The sequence below is a fragment of the Protopterus annectens genome, chromosome 5.part1 (assembly GCF_019279795.1).
Source record: "Protopterus annectens isolate FY-2018-M chromosome 5.part1, PAN1.0, whole genome shotgun sequence".
In the NCBI taxonomy this organism is placed as follows: domain Eukaryota; kingdom Metazoa; phylum Chordata; order Ceratodontiformes; family Protopteridae; genus Protopterus; species Protopterus annectens.
Window position 1 is genome coordinate 67,107,689 of NC_056736.1, and position 14,804 is coordinate 67,122,492.

Here is a 14,804-nt window from a genome sequence, read left to right on the forward strand (position 1 = left end):
AAGTTAAACTGTTTAATTGATTTCCTCGCCCTTTGCATTCTAATATTGTCCATTATTCTTCTTCCTTCTGCTTTTGGCATCCTTGAGTTTATACCCCTCAGTCCTTACGTACGCCTGTCTAGCACTTTGTAACCTTTTCAAAATGTTTCTGCAAAAGCTGAATTTTCTGTTGCTTTTCCCTCCATCATTTTCTTCATGGTAATTACCAGTTCTTCTCCCTTCAGCCTGCTCATCTGTCAGTAACCTTCTATATATCTTTCCCCACACTACACATCCTTTTTCTCCATTTTTGCAGGCCATTGTCTGTTCCTCAGCTATCTTTCTCTTAAGTTCTTTCATTTTTTGTTATCTTTCATTCTCTTCCTTCAATCTCTTCCTTGGACTTTTTGAGGTTTAGTCTCATTTCAATGTACATCAAAGCTATTGGCACAATGTAAAGGTACATGTTTAACGTGCAATGAAATGGACTGACACCATTTGACATCTAGCTAGCTAGGCATCACAGTTGTTGGCCACAAGCATCATATCCACTAAAAGTGAAAAAAAAATTCTAAACTGAGCATATATTATTAACTAGTTATGGTGAAATACTTAGAAATGATAAATATTACTTTTTATATTAGAAATGCATTGGATTTTATATTTTACCCTTCTGCCAAGCTCGGATGCTTCATTGCCTTATGATCACCATATGTTACCACAAGTACAATATAAGCTTATAGTCAGTTCATCTCCCTACAGCTTTTGTATAATACAGTGGCAGGAAACTGTCTACAGATCCTTTTTATTCCTTTACCTTACCTTAGACACAGAAGTACTCAAGTAGATCTTTAAAACTGCTCATACTTATTTACATTAGTCACCAATCTCAGTTGGCACCTTTCATGACAACTCAGTGGTGTGGATATCCTTATTGTTTCATGTTCATCACTGGTCAGTCAGCCAGTTAAGATCATTCACTGAGTTTTCATTGCATTCTCCCCCACTTTCTTGTCATGGACCCTGAGCCAAAGTTCCATCTGTTTTTGACCACTTCTTTCACCCTCCATTACAGTGTCCACTGTCATAGCCATTTGAGTGTAGTCTGTGACCCACATAGGAGCACTCTTGCCAGCCTTCCTTAACTTTGTTTCTGGATTCATCCCATCTCAGTTGCTTTTTATCTATGGTTCTATCCTCTTCAGCATTCTCCTGCTTCCCACTTTCTCCAGTTTAGGACTCTCTCTGTCTACATTTATGTCTCTTTCCAGCTCTAGCAATTTTCCTTTCTTCACCTATTGTCATTTGGTTAGTACAATGTTTTATTAGTTATTTCTGTTGTACTGTTAGAGGTCCTTTCTTCCCAGGCCATTGTGCACATATGCTGTGTCAGCAAACTACTTTGGTCATGCATTGGGCATATCAGCCAGGCTTTAGTACCAGTATCTGGTGTACTGTCACATATATTTTCATAAATCCACTTTTACAATCACTGTAAATAATATGCATACATTCACAGTCAAAGTACTGTATTTTCAGTGCTATCCTCTAATGTTAAGTTTCTTCATGGGCTGAATATTTATGTGATTCCATTGTTGATAGTTAACTGCTTGCTGCACCTCTGAATCATTTATGTTTCGCAAATACTAATGTATTTCCCTGTCTTTTCATCTCTCTCTACTTTTCTCTTTGTCTTTTTCATATGTTTCTTCTGTCTCCTCTGTGGAAGTGTGCCTTATTAACTTTAAACATAATTACATTAGTTATATGTGCCTAATTGCCAGTTTGTTTGCCATGACCTGGTGCTCATTTTGGCTAGTCAATGTTGTTTCATTTCTGTTTTATTATAATGGTACTATGTATTCCTTCATCTAGCTGCACGAAGCACCATTCTGCCAATGGATCTGCACTTCCTAAGGTTTATTCTTTTGTGTTTCTAAATTTCCTAAATCTCAGTGAAGAAATCTGCATCTAAGCCTCTATGCTTATACAAATCTTTAAAGCAGACCAGGTGGACTTTTTCTACTTATTTTATCACTTTTACTATTTTATATGATGGTTTAACGTATAATAGAAGAAATATGCACAGTCATTTTAAAACACACAATTTAATAATCCCTACTGTATTCTTCAAAAAAGTACATTGTGTTTTACCTGTTGGACTGATGATTGTATAGTCTGGAAACAGTTTTCCTTTTAAACTAATCTGTTGTGTTTGAAGTATTGTAGACTGATGAAAATGAAAACATATTCATCTCCAAAAGTGTCTGGACTCTGATGCACTTTGTATTGAATGGGGACTGGGCACGTCACATTTATTCAATATATAAGTCTTAATGCAGGGTATAAAATAATCATGTGAGATGAAAATGCATTCTAAGCAGGAGATGAAAAATGATAGCTGGCAGAGTAAACAGATGGTATTATGAAAATGGCTGTGGTGAAATATAAAAAACAGTTATAAATATTACAAACTTTAATTTTCAAAATTTCATGTAGGTTTAAAACACTGGTGTATTTCCATTTTAATTGCAGTGGTACTGTCTTTACTCCTGCCGTTAGACTTAACCTTCATATTACAATAACCTTTTTAAGATGAAACATAAACAGGGAAGTATAATTCTTCTTGTGCTTTATTAACCTCTAACAGGCAGCGAAATGGCATCTTTGAACAGAGGTAATAAATCAGCTGAAAAAAGGCAAGGCAGACAAAATTTAGTTCTTTATAGCATTTTTACAATGAATACAGTAGATGCAGACATTTTCCTGTGGAAGAGCCTACATATTTTCCAATAGGTTGCAGGAAGAGGTAAAGAATATAATACATTTTTGTTGCAGCAAAAAGTCTACAGGCCTCAATTAATGCTGTCCTTAAAAAATTAATCTAGATTTTCAGACTATTAATATCTAGGAACCCACACTAATTTATCTGGCTGGATGAAGGACTGATAACTTCTTTGTTTTTTTATTGTGTCTAACAACAGATATTAATTGCTGTTACAGTCCAGTTATGTGTCTTCCATGTTCTACTGATTTGTTGTCTTTTAATATAAACCAATATTTAGGGATAGCCTGGAAGTCATTTAGTTGTTCTTGCAATTCACTATATGAGCCATCATTTTGTCAGCTGCTGTTTAATCAAGATGGAAAATAAGTGAAATGTACTGTCACTACAAGATGGGCATTTGCCCTTCGCTCTTCAGCATGCCGTGACTCCATTGCTAGACATCATAAATAGGGGTTGCAGAGGTAGAGCTATCAGGATTTGGTGCAGGGAATGTAGCGTTTGGAAATTCAGGATACCCTAAATATCAAGACTGACACCAGCTTTATATGCTCAGCTTCATCGCCATGTGTTTCTCATTATAAAGTGATAAACTTCACCAGATCAAATTAACTCTGATATAGGCTAGAGGGACCAAACTTCTAAACCTGTAAACATGTTACATCCCTTTCTTTGAATGCATATATAAATATAGGCATTTGAAAACAAAATAATATAATACATTTCAATATTTAACTTCTATGGATTACACCTTTAGGAAGTATGTTCATTGGACTAATATTTATCTAAAAAACAAGTTTCACAGTTTTAATACTTTGCAGTTTCACTGTTTCGTGTAGAAAGCAAAAGCAATTAGAATCACAGGGGACAGCCAAATGACAAGTCACAGACAGCTAGCGCATAAAGGTATGATCATCATCTAGCCGAGTTATCCTAGACAGATAAAAGGTATTATAACAGAATGCTAAATGCCATAATGCAACACAGTACTAGTACTCTGTATCACTAATGTGGAAAGTATGGCAACTCCCGTGATATTTGAAGTAGGAAGCAATTCATAGGGCAGAATTATCTATGTCATTGTCACTATGTTTTTCTTCCAAAAGGAAAATATAGTAAGTCTCCCAGCTGACAGTGTCTCCTGTTGCCCATATGAAATCAAGGCAAGTTTTCCTGTAGGCTTCATTTTTTAATTAAGGAATATGCTTTGCTGTTTCTATAGTTAAGTATTTCTGGTTGAAGTATCAAATAAGGTAATATCCTTTGACCTAGACCAATATCTTTAAGGAGCATCAGGATCCAAACACTGTAGATGTGTGCACAGCAGAGCTAGTTTTACTTTTAAGCTGCAGTACTTTGCTGCATTAGCAAATCTGCATTTTATATACACTTTCACACACTTATTTTAAATATTACAGATTTATTAAAAAGATAAGTAAAGCATCGCTTTTAATTTTATATTTTAGAGAACTGCTTATATATTTTTAATTAAATACAGATTTAGTACAACTTATTTCACTTCTGCATTTCCTTTTTTTTGAAAGAAGGCTAAGAAGCTTGCAAGAGAACAATGACTACAACAACCAAAATGTCTAGTCCCACACTAAGAATACCACACTTCACCTTGGTGAAATAGATCACAGTGAAAACCATGTGGAGGAGACTGACAGTTATTTGGATGCACCTGGAAATTGTTATCCCCTTAGACCATATAAATCAATAATTAAAGGAGCTGCAAAAAACAACCATAAAATTCAGGAAGGAAAACACAGATGCCATGCACCACACAACTGTAAAGCGGTGATAAAATGTTTAATATTCCGAATCAAGGAAAGCGAGACAAAGATACTTGGTTAAGTGCTTTCATCCCTGATAACAAATATGACATAATCAGAACCAATAAAATATCAGAAGACCTGATTCATTGTGGACTTGTAGCTAGAAAAATTAAACTTCCTGTGGTTGTGGATCATTTGACGTTTGTGGCTGCTCTTGTTATAATGTCAGTTGTTTCTATACATCAAGATGGATGAAAACTCAAGTTCAGCATCTGTAGATTTGTAGAGTAGTCTCACCATATATGTCAGGAACAATTTCATAAATCTGTGGAACAGATATATGTCAACCATTGCTGCACAAAGACAGCTTTCTTCTTTTCATGACCACTCTGTGTGTTTCAGGGTCAAAATACAGTTACAGGGGTTGAGAATCAGAGATATCAAAAGCCTGAGGGGGCATCCCTATGAAAGCATGTTTACGATCCATGGGACAGAGGTCATGCTTGGAAACACTGACTACCTTATTTTGAACAGGTATGATTTCACTGACTGAAAAACATGGTTTTAAAATGTTTAACTATTAGTCATTTCACAATAAATGATACCCACCATTATTTGTTTGCAAAATATTTTGCTTTCATTCCAGAGTCTTGGGTGGACCTTGCAGACACACTGATGAAATTAGAAATGTATACAAGAAAGCTTAATTTGATGTTATACCATAAAAACAGAGAAACTGATAGTCAATAATGCGGGCTTTAAAATATATAAAAACAGTTCTTACATCTTCCGTCCCCTTCTTGCTGTAAATTGAATTGAGGCACTGGGTAAAAAGGATATTAGACAAATGTTGTGCAAACAGCCCACTAAAAGATTTTACAACATGACACAGATGGAAAGAGGCTAATGCACAACCTCAGGACTGATACATTGATCAGTCTGATGAAACCTGGCAAGGGATTGGGCGTGTTTATCATGGACACCCATGACTATACAAGGAAAATGATGCAAATTATGAATGAAAATGAGGCGGTGTTACATACCATTTCTTTGGTCTGCAAGAAAATAGACATTTTTGGAGGAACTGCTGAACAGTGGGGTTATTACCCCACAGTTGATTCCTTACCTTGTAGTGGACCATCCAACAGTTCCTTCAAATTTTGGTATCTTGAAGGTCCATTCCAACATCTTAGACCCTTAATTGAGACCTATAGTTTTGGCTTTTTACTCTGAAACAGAGCCACTGGCTAAATTTATTGATGGACCTCTCAAGGGATGCCTTGACAACATCAGCCAAACATGAGAAATATGGATTGGGTCTTGGTAACAGCTGACATCAAAGACTTATTTTTAGTTATCCCACACAGGGATGGACTGGGCTGGTTTACTGAAATGATTTCTAGTAATCAAAAATCTGGACAAAATTAATATCAGACTGTTATACAGTTTTATGAACAATGTTTTACAAAACAATTTTGTGTTCTTTGATGGGACATGTTATCTTCAGAGGACTGGAGTAGCCATGGATATGGCATGTGCTCCATTTTATGCTAATTTTGTATTATGGAGATGGGAAAGTAAAATTTTATTTAAAACTGATAAGTTTAAATTTTGTCAGGCTTATTTCTATTACCTGGATAACATCTTTAGTGTTTTGTCAGGTGATGGAGATACATTATTTGATTTCATTGAGTGGATGGACATATTTTTTTCAAAATTTCCCATTCCAATTCCAGAGATGAGGACAATTATTGGATGTTAAGATCACCAAGAATTATATGAACTAAAGGTTTCACTCATTCATTTATAGGAAACCTGCTCACAGTAATTCTCTACTATATTTTCATAGTCATAACCCTTTCCATCCAAAAAACAGGTGCCATTAGAGGTTGAATGAGCAGATTTTCTCATCTCACATCTGATGATGCTGTTTTCAGAACTGAGTTAAATAAATTCCAGCTAATGTTACAGGACAGGGCTTACCCACTCCATTTAGTGGAAAAATACACCTAAAAACTTTGACTAGGAGAGGTGATATGTATGCACCTTTTTCATCAAGTGATAAGTATGACTTCTACAGCTGACACACACCCCAGGACCAGTCATATGACAGAGCTATGGTCTTGCGCCGCAGTTTAGATTCTGAAACCATCAACGGGGTTTATACATAAACACTGGTATAATTTTCTCACTTGGGACTATCACAACATGCCATAGGCAAGGAATCATTTTTGTATACAAAAACAAACCAAATTTGAAGAGAAGTTTTGAGAGGGTGGGTGGTGTGACAATCACCTCTACCAATAACTACAAGGGTACACACATGTGGCAGGGATAATCAATGTAAGTACATAGACTACAATGGCCATGGTTAAACGGCATAAAAAATTGAAATTGCTTACCATTAAATATATTAAACTGCAACACTCTGGGGTTAATATATTTGGCTTTTTGCACAGTATGGCAAATATTTTATATAGGGAAAATGGAGAAAAGCTTTAGAAGAAGAATATATCAACGCAGATATTGTATTCCAAAGTGCAATGTGAGAAACACCCTTGTTAAACATTCTAATGTTTGCTTTAACACAATACTGTATTTGTTTTCTATAAGAATAAACTGGAAATTTGTAAGTTACTGTGGCAACTTAGAACTGATGCAGTACTTTCTCCAGGTTCTTAATGGTGTAAAAGTGTTTTTATTTGTTTTTGTTGTGTGTCCTCAAATTTTGCTGTTGTGAACTGTGTGATTTTTTTAAATAGTGAATGTAATGGTGATATTGCTGAAACATTTTTATGATGATTTAATGCTAATTTTTTTATCTGTTAATTCTGGCAATTTGTAGTATTTTGCTACTTAGTGATTAGAGGAAGGATCTATAGTCATTCTACTTCCTGGACACATGACGGGTTCCTTAAAATATCTAGGACTGCTCATTGTTTATGCTCTGGTGAAGTCTGACAAAAGTGCTCAACCATTTTACTTTTTATTGAATTTTTATTAAAAGGCTTTAGAATGTTTTTACTGGATGACACAACTGTACATTTCTCTGGTTCAGTTTTGTCTTTTAAAGACTTGCTTATATATTTTTAATTGGGTATAGATTCTGTACAATTTATTTCACTTCTCCTCCATTTCCCTTTTGAAAGAATCAGACTTGTTACAGGCTTTTTTTCACTTTCAAATTTAACACAAATTATTACTAAATTCCCCAAGACCTAACCCCCAAAACAGTGAATTGTGCATTTTCAGTACATTTATAAGTTCATAGATTCATAGGTAGGTACTAGGCTATCGGGCCTATATAAGCCTAGCCAAAAAGGTTCCCTGGCTTTCGCCACCCAAGAAAATTATTTTCCTGTGCCCCTGTCAAGCAGTGCCGCAGAAGTGATCCCCGGGGTGAATTTTCTATTTCCCATCTAGTCATCAATATTTTTCTTAAAGAAGGCCAATGCCAGTTCTGAAGACAAGTGTGCATGTAATCTTTAACATCCTAACTGAATAAGTGATTGTTATTTTGCAATCGCCTGGATGTTAATTAAAAGCCTAAAGGTAAAGCAGTATATTTTAGAGGCAGAGACATATTGACCACCAAAGCAAATATTCTCTTGGCTGAGTTCGAAGTCATGAATTGGAATCTTATTATAACACAGAAATATAACAACAGCCCTTGAAAGGTTTCCCAGAATTCTAAATGCCATAGAATATTGTATCCAATGAGGAGGTGAAGCCTCATCAGTGATTGGTTTCTTTAGGTTTCAGTTTTTTTCCTCAAGATTCAGATAAGTGCCAGAAATAATAGAAAGAGAAAACGAAAAATAACTAATGATGCAACCCTCTGCAATTAATTTATTTCAAAGAGAAATGCCTTCAGACTGGCATACAGTGCAGCATAATCTAACTATCAGAGAAGAAATCAACTCATTTTAGTTGATCATCCTAAAGAGTTATGAAAGATAGTTAAAAATGAGCAAGTACTATGTAAACAGCAACAAACACCTAATCAAATTCTACAGCATATACCAAATATAGCAATTTGGTAAGCTACACCTATCTTTTTTTTCAATGGCAGTCTTACTATTTGTGAAACCAGTGAACTACACTATTAAGCTATCTCTTACCATGGGTATAGTCCCCCCATTATTAAGTATACAACTGACATTCCCATATAAGAAGTAACCCCCATACAAGTAAGTTAATGATTATTGTCCTGTTTTAAACTTAAGTCCTTTGACTGAAATTCTAGAGGAAGTGGTGTACAAACACTTGTTAGGTCATTGCTGAAAGCTGTTGCCCATATATAGCATGTGTTTTGGTGTGCCTGCAGCTTCGAAACCACAATTTACAATATAATAGACACACATTTACAAATATTGAAAATAGTTTGTTTGTTGTAGTAGTTCTTATCTAAGAAGAGCCTTTGAATCAGCTTAGCACCCTGAGTTTCTTGGAAGAGTACAAAACTATGTTTTTGTGAAACACAATAGAAGTGGTTCAGAAGCTGTTTGCAAGAACATGCTTTTATGCAAGGATGTGTGGGCATGCTGTGATTATAAGAAACTGCTGGATGGCTCGAACAGGGATCACTGAAGAGCTCTGTCCTCTTCCCACTTTTTATTAGTGAACTTCTTCTGAAACATCTCTAAACTACAAACCACCTTTTATACAGATTATCTGAGCTCTCTGAAGCAGGTTAAAAGCATTAGTCTTGTTCATAAAGGTCTCCTGGAAGACTAACCATGTGTGAAGCAGCGTGTCTAATAGTAATGTTATACCACATCCTACTTAGTGTGCAGCTATGATACCTGTCAAAAGGTATTGTATGCATATTGTCTGCTCACCACAGTCCCAGCAGGTGAAACTATTACACAAGTATCTAGCTATAAATATTTAGGCTGATGATTGGATACCAGTCTATCATTTAAGCTGCACATAGATACTACTGTTGGAAAAGTTATGAAGTATCTTCGCTTTTGCTCTAAACCAGCTATACAATACTAAAAATGATAAAGTAATTGCAATTCATACATTCATGCCATGCAATGTATTATTGCCTCTCTGGAGTGTCCATAACCATTTCTAGCCATTCATATCCCAAACACTATAAATTTACTCCAAAAATAGCTCTAAATAAGATATGTTGCTTTATTACCCTTTCTGGGCTGCGGTGGTGCAATGGTTAGTGTTGTCGCCTCACAGCAAGAGGTTCTCCAGTTTTATTCTCGGCTGGAGGTCCTTCTGTGCGGAGTCTGCATGTCCTCTCTGTAGTTGAATGAGTTTCAAAGACATGTATGTAGGTGTGTGTGCGTATGTGTGTGCTTTCTGTGAAGGTTGGGTGCCCGGGCTGGCAACTCGACACCATAGAAACACCACTGCTAATCATTCTGCAGACCAGCGGTCTACTGTGGCGACCCCTAACTGAGAAAAGCCGAAAGACATTGCTTACTTTATTACCCTTTCTGAGTCTACAAAAAAAAAAAATTCAACCACACAAAGAGCAGTGTGGCTTCCTATCACAGATAAAACCACCTCATTACTAAGTATCTTAATATTTAAATTATTACAGCTGGAACATTTCCTACATTTTGCACAAAAAATTACAGTAGCAACGTATCACTACCCTCTAAGCCCAAGTACTCAGAGTGCTCTCCTGCTCATCAGGTATACATTATCCCTTGCACTATGGGCAGAAAGGCATTTATAAGTGTTGCAAACATGTGCCCAGCCCAGCCTACATGATAATATCTAAAATTAATAGATCTTTTTTGCCTTCAAAGCAGAATTTACTAGAGTATCTGAAAGAGCTCAACAAGTGTCACTGTTACTGAGATGCTGGCTGATTTCAACAGTCCTGAAACACTATAAAGACACAAGAAGTACAGCATCTTTATCCTTAAAGTCTTACAGGCATGTATATATTTAATTATACAATAAAGACCCATTTGTATTCAAAAATGTGCATGCTAACTGGATAACCCAATCAGCATGCACATCGTAAATCCAAAATATCCAAGCATAAACGAGTCAGGCATATGAGCTGATGGACCAATCATACATACCTCTCCCCCGTAGCTGCAGAATGTCCTGTCTCATCTCCTACAAAATGGTTCAGCAAAGAAGCTGAAACCAAGTTCTATGGATAAATTGCTGTTTTCAGCACTTCTTAAAAAGAAACTTAATATTTAAAAACATGCATGCTGATTGGACAGATCAATCAATGTGCTGTTTGTAAACTGAGTTCCCAACAGGAAGAACTCCAGTTAAATCACTTTCACTGCACTAAGTGGAGAGTTTAAACTATGGGGGTGGGGCACAGGGGCTTTCTCAGGCTAGTCCATAGAGCAGATTATGTACTGTGCATGCAGTACACATCTACATTGCTCCAGACTATGAGAAGCTGATGGAAGAATGCTAAATTCCGTTTATACAATGATGTTATTTAGAAAAGATAGGACTCTTATTTAAATAATATCATTGTATAATAGCAATAATCCATTCCCTTATGTGGGTAGCATAGGATTTACCTAGGGTTGGCTTCATTTAATCATTTGAATTTCTGCCCTCATGATCAAACAAATCCTGTATTACCCATACCCAGTTATGGATTATTCCTAAAATATTCCATCTCTACATGCTACTGTAAAATGTTTTATCTGTTAACTTTACTTTTGTTATGTATGTGTATATTATTTTCAGACTCTTGTTGCATTTTTAGAACTGTAGACTTTTGTGCCCCCTTTGGCCTGGATTATGACTGAAAAGATTCTGATGCTCAGGTCATTTATTCAGTTGGAAAACGATAAATAAATAAGTAATAAATAGTAGTCTACCAATTTTGTGAAATAGCACAGACTTTGAGACTTATTTGATTTCTCTATGTCTGATTGTATGACATTAAAGGTTTGAGTAACTGTGGTAGTGAGAAATCTCACGCAAAATGAAAGCTTAAAGAGGGGTACTTTGCCTTTTATTGTAATAAAAAGCCTGTTGCATCTAGCTGTTTCATACCCTCCTTAGGTTGTGTTATGCCTCATTAATGGTTCTGGATTGATGTTTCAGCTGTAGTAGTTTTTATGTGGTTTATGTTATGCGCTATATAGATTGCTGCCACTTTAAAATTAGCATTATGAAAAAGGATAACATCAACAATATCTCGACCATCTGACTCGTATGAGATATCACAAAGAAGAGATTCTTTAAAATGCATGTCTAATTCTGATTGCTTTGTTGTGTATAACTGGTTACTGTTGGTATTGACTTACAAAGTTTTGTGAATTTGAAACTAGCTCTGTAGCACTCTACAACTCACATTTGCGCTACTGGCTAGTTTGATCTGAAGTGTTTTGAGGCACACTGGACATGTAAGACTAGAAATGTCTCTCTTCATTTTCTATAGTTTTAATTTGCCTCATGGGTATATGGCTGTGATATTCAAATTTCCTCTCAGAGCAGTTTTTATTGTTACTTTACATCTGACTGTGTAGGCAGCATTTGGCAGATGGTATACAAGTTTGTTCATATATGGAATAATTGCTTCCATTCCTAGTTAAAAAGGAAATTGTCTGCCTGTCGGTGAGTTAAAAACTATGAAATACTGTGCATATGATCTAATTGTTTGTGTTACTGGATTGACAGGATTTTTAAAATTCTCAGAAACACTTTTCTTCCTTTATTGGAAATACTGAAAATACTGACTGATTTTACTGGTTCATATGATACAAAAACAACAGCATAACGTGTGACTTTATTCGCTTTATGTGTAACAAAATTACTATCAACACTCACATTTTAATATGTTTTCCTGCAATAACAAAACACAACATACCTACACTTGAACATGTTCATTTGCTTGCAGATAAGTCTGCTAAACTACAGGTTAAATCAGTGATATGAAACTGGACCTTCTGTAGCTCACAGGTCTGGGTTTGATTCCAGCCTCATTCATGTCTCACAGAAACAGGCAATGGTTATCACTGGCACTTAAATTGTTAACCAAGACTAAATGAATGACGTTCTTCAGGCATTTTAACACCTAGGGATCAGAGACAATGTTAGTAAGAGTTGTTGTACAGTGCTGGAGTAACTGTGTGGGATTAGATCCTGTGGATGACCGATAATATTCTACAACATGACTCTGCGTGGTGGTTCCTCAGAGATGGACAGATGACTTATGCTGCCAGACAGGGTTTCTGGCATCTGAGTGGTATTCCATAAGCCATGGTAGCATAATTATCCAGGAATTGTTTTCCTATTCCCAGGGAAGGTAATGTAGGGGGAAGAAAATCAGATGAAATCTGGCATGGTTGGATTAAAGTGAGTTAATGGCAAATGTGATTTCCGTAGACAGAATCTAGCATTCTGACATTTTCTAATAAAAACCATTATCCATTGAGAGGATTACTACCTACTTTCTAGTACTTTGTCTGGTATACTCAAAGTCCAGCATATGCAAAGTACTTATAACAAGGCACTATGGGAGTTTTTTTATTTGTGGTTAGTAGGCTAATATCCCCCCTTCTCGACCCATGGTAGCGCTTGTTGTGATGGTTGAGTGACCGGAAATGTTGAATTTGGTGTTATGCTCAACATTACGACTATTTGCCACTGTGAGTTTCAACATTTAGGTTCGGAGGAATTAACGTTCGGAGATGGTGTATTCGACCATATGCATGCATTCCTATATATATATATGTATATATATATATATATATATATAGAGTTGTGTGTGAAAGAGTTTATATATATATATATATATATATATATATATATATATATATATATATATATGTGTGTGTGTGTGTGTGTGTGTGTGTGTGTGTGTGTGTGAGAGTATTTATACACCATTAATGCCAAACCTTTGTCCACTTAAAACTCAATAGATTTGGTTTGCAGAGACCTGTTGAAGTACAAGTAAACTGCTGTTAAACTGATACGTGCTGAAATGGTAAAAAATCCAACAGCTGGACAATACTGCCCCTAACAGGGCTTTTACCCATGTACCCAATCTCTAAGTATTCTAACTCTGAAATAACATAACCTCACTTTTTTGCTGACCTAACACTTAATTGCAATACTTTTGATAACCAAGGATCTCACGAAATCACTCCTGGACAATTTGTCAGTTCATTGAGATATGCGCACTTTATTGAGTCTTATGAAAGCATGTAGTGTGAGTATTATATTTTATTTATTTTTATTTATTTTATTTTACATTTGTTAACCGGGAGAGTCCGACTGGGTACATGTTCATTTTCAGCGAAGGCCCGGGGAGAAAAGCTCCACAGGTAAATAACAGACTAGTAAAAATTTATACCTAACAAGCTTATTTTCATAGGAAAAAGAAAAAAAGGGAAAAAAATGACACATTTTTCACAAAATTGCATGGGTTTACAGATCTGAAGGAAAAGAAATTATATATAACATGCAAATATTCTTAGGAAAGCACATTATTTTACAAGATTGTATAGGTTTACAGGTGCATAGTACAATCATTTTTGATATTGACAGACGTATCAAGCATACAATAGTATAATGTCTGAAGTATGATACTACATGGGATGTAGAGAATCCTAGGGATTGAAGTACCTTGGGGGAGATTATGGATCAACTGCAAGGTATAGAGGTGAGAGGAAGCAAGATAGTGGGTGGGGAGGGGGATAAAATAGTGGGTCAACCTGGGGGATGGCTGCAGCATTTCCATGAGATTAGTAGGTGTTCTTTTAGTACTTTTTTGAATGTAGCGATTGAATTGGCAGAGGTAACCGCAGAGGGTAATGAGTTCCAGATTTTACCTATGTAGTTGGGGAACAGTGAGTCACCTGCTGAGTTGTTGGTTTTGGTTATCTTAATTAGTCTTTTTTCGCTAGAGCAAAGTTGTCTGGGATTGGCTTGTAGTTTAAGTAGGTTGGATAGTGCTGGTGTTTTTTGGGGGAGTAGTAACAGTTTATTAGAGAAAGAGAGCTGGTGGAATGAGAGGAGATTTGAGAATTTAAGCCAATTAAGTTGACGTAGTGACTGACAGTGGTGAGAACGGTAGGGGGCACTGGTAGCAAATCTGGCAATTTGATTGTAGCAGATGTTGAGAGCTTGGCCATTTCACCTGTGGGTAGGTTTGTAAAGATAGGAGCGGCATATAGTAGTGGGGAGAGGAGGTGGGTTTGAGCTATGGTTATTCTAGCAGGTTGAGTTAGAAATGGTTTGTTTTTATAGAGGCTGCTCAGTTTTCCGCAGATGTTTTTAATAGTTATCAATGGTCTCTCACA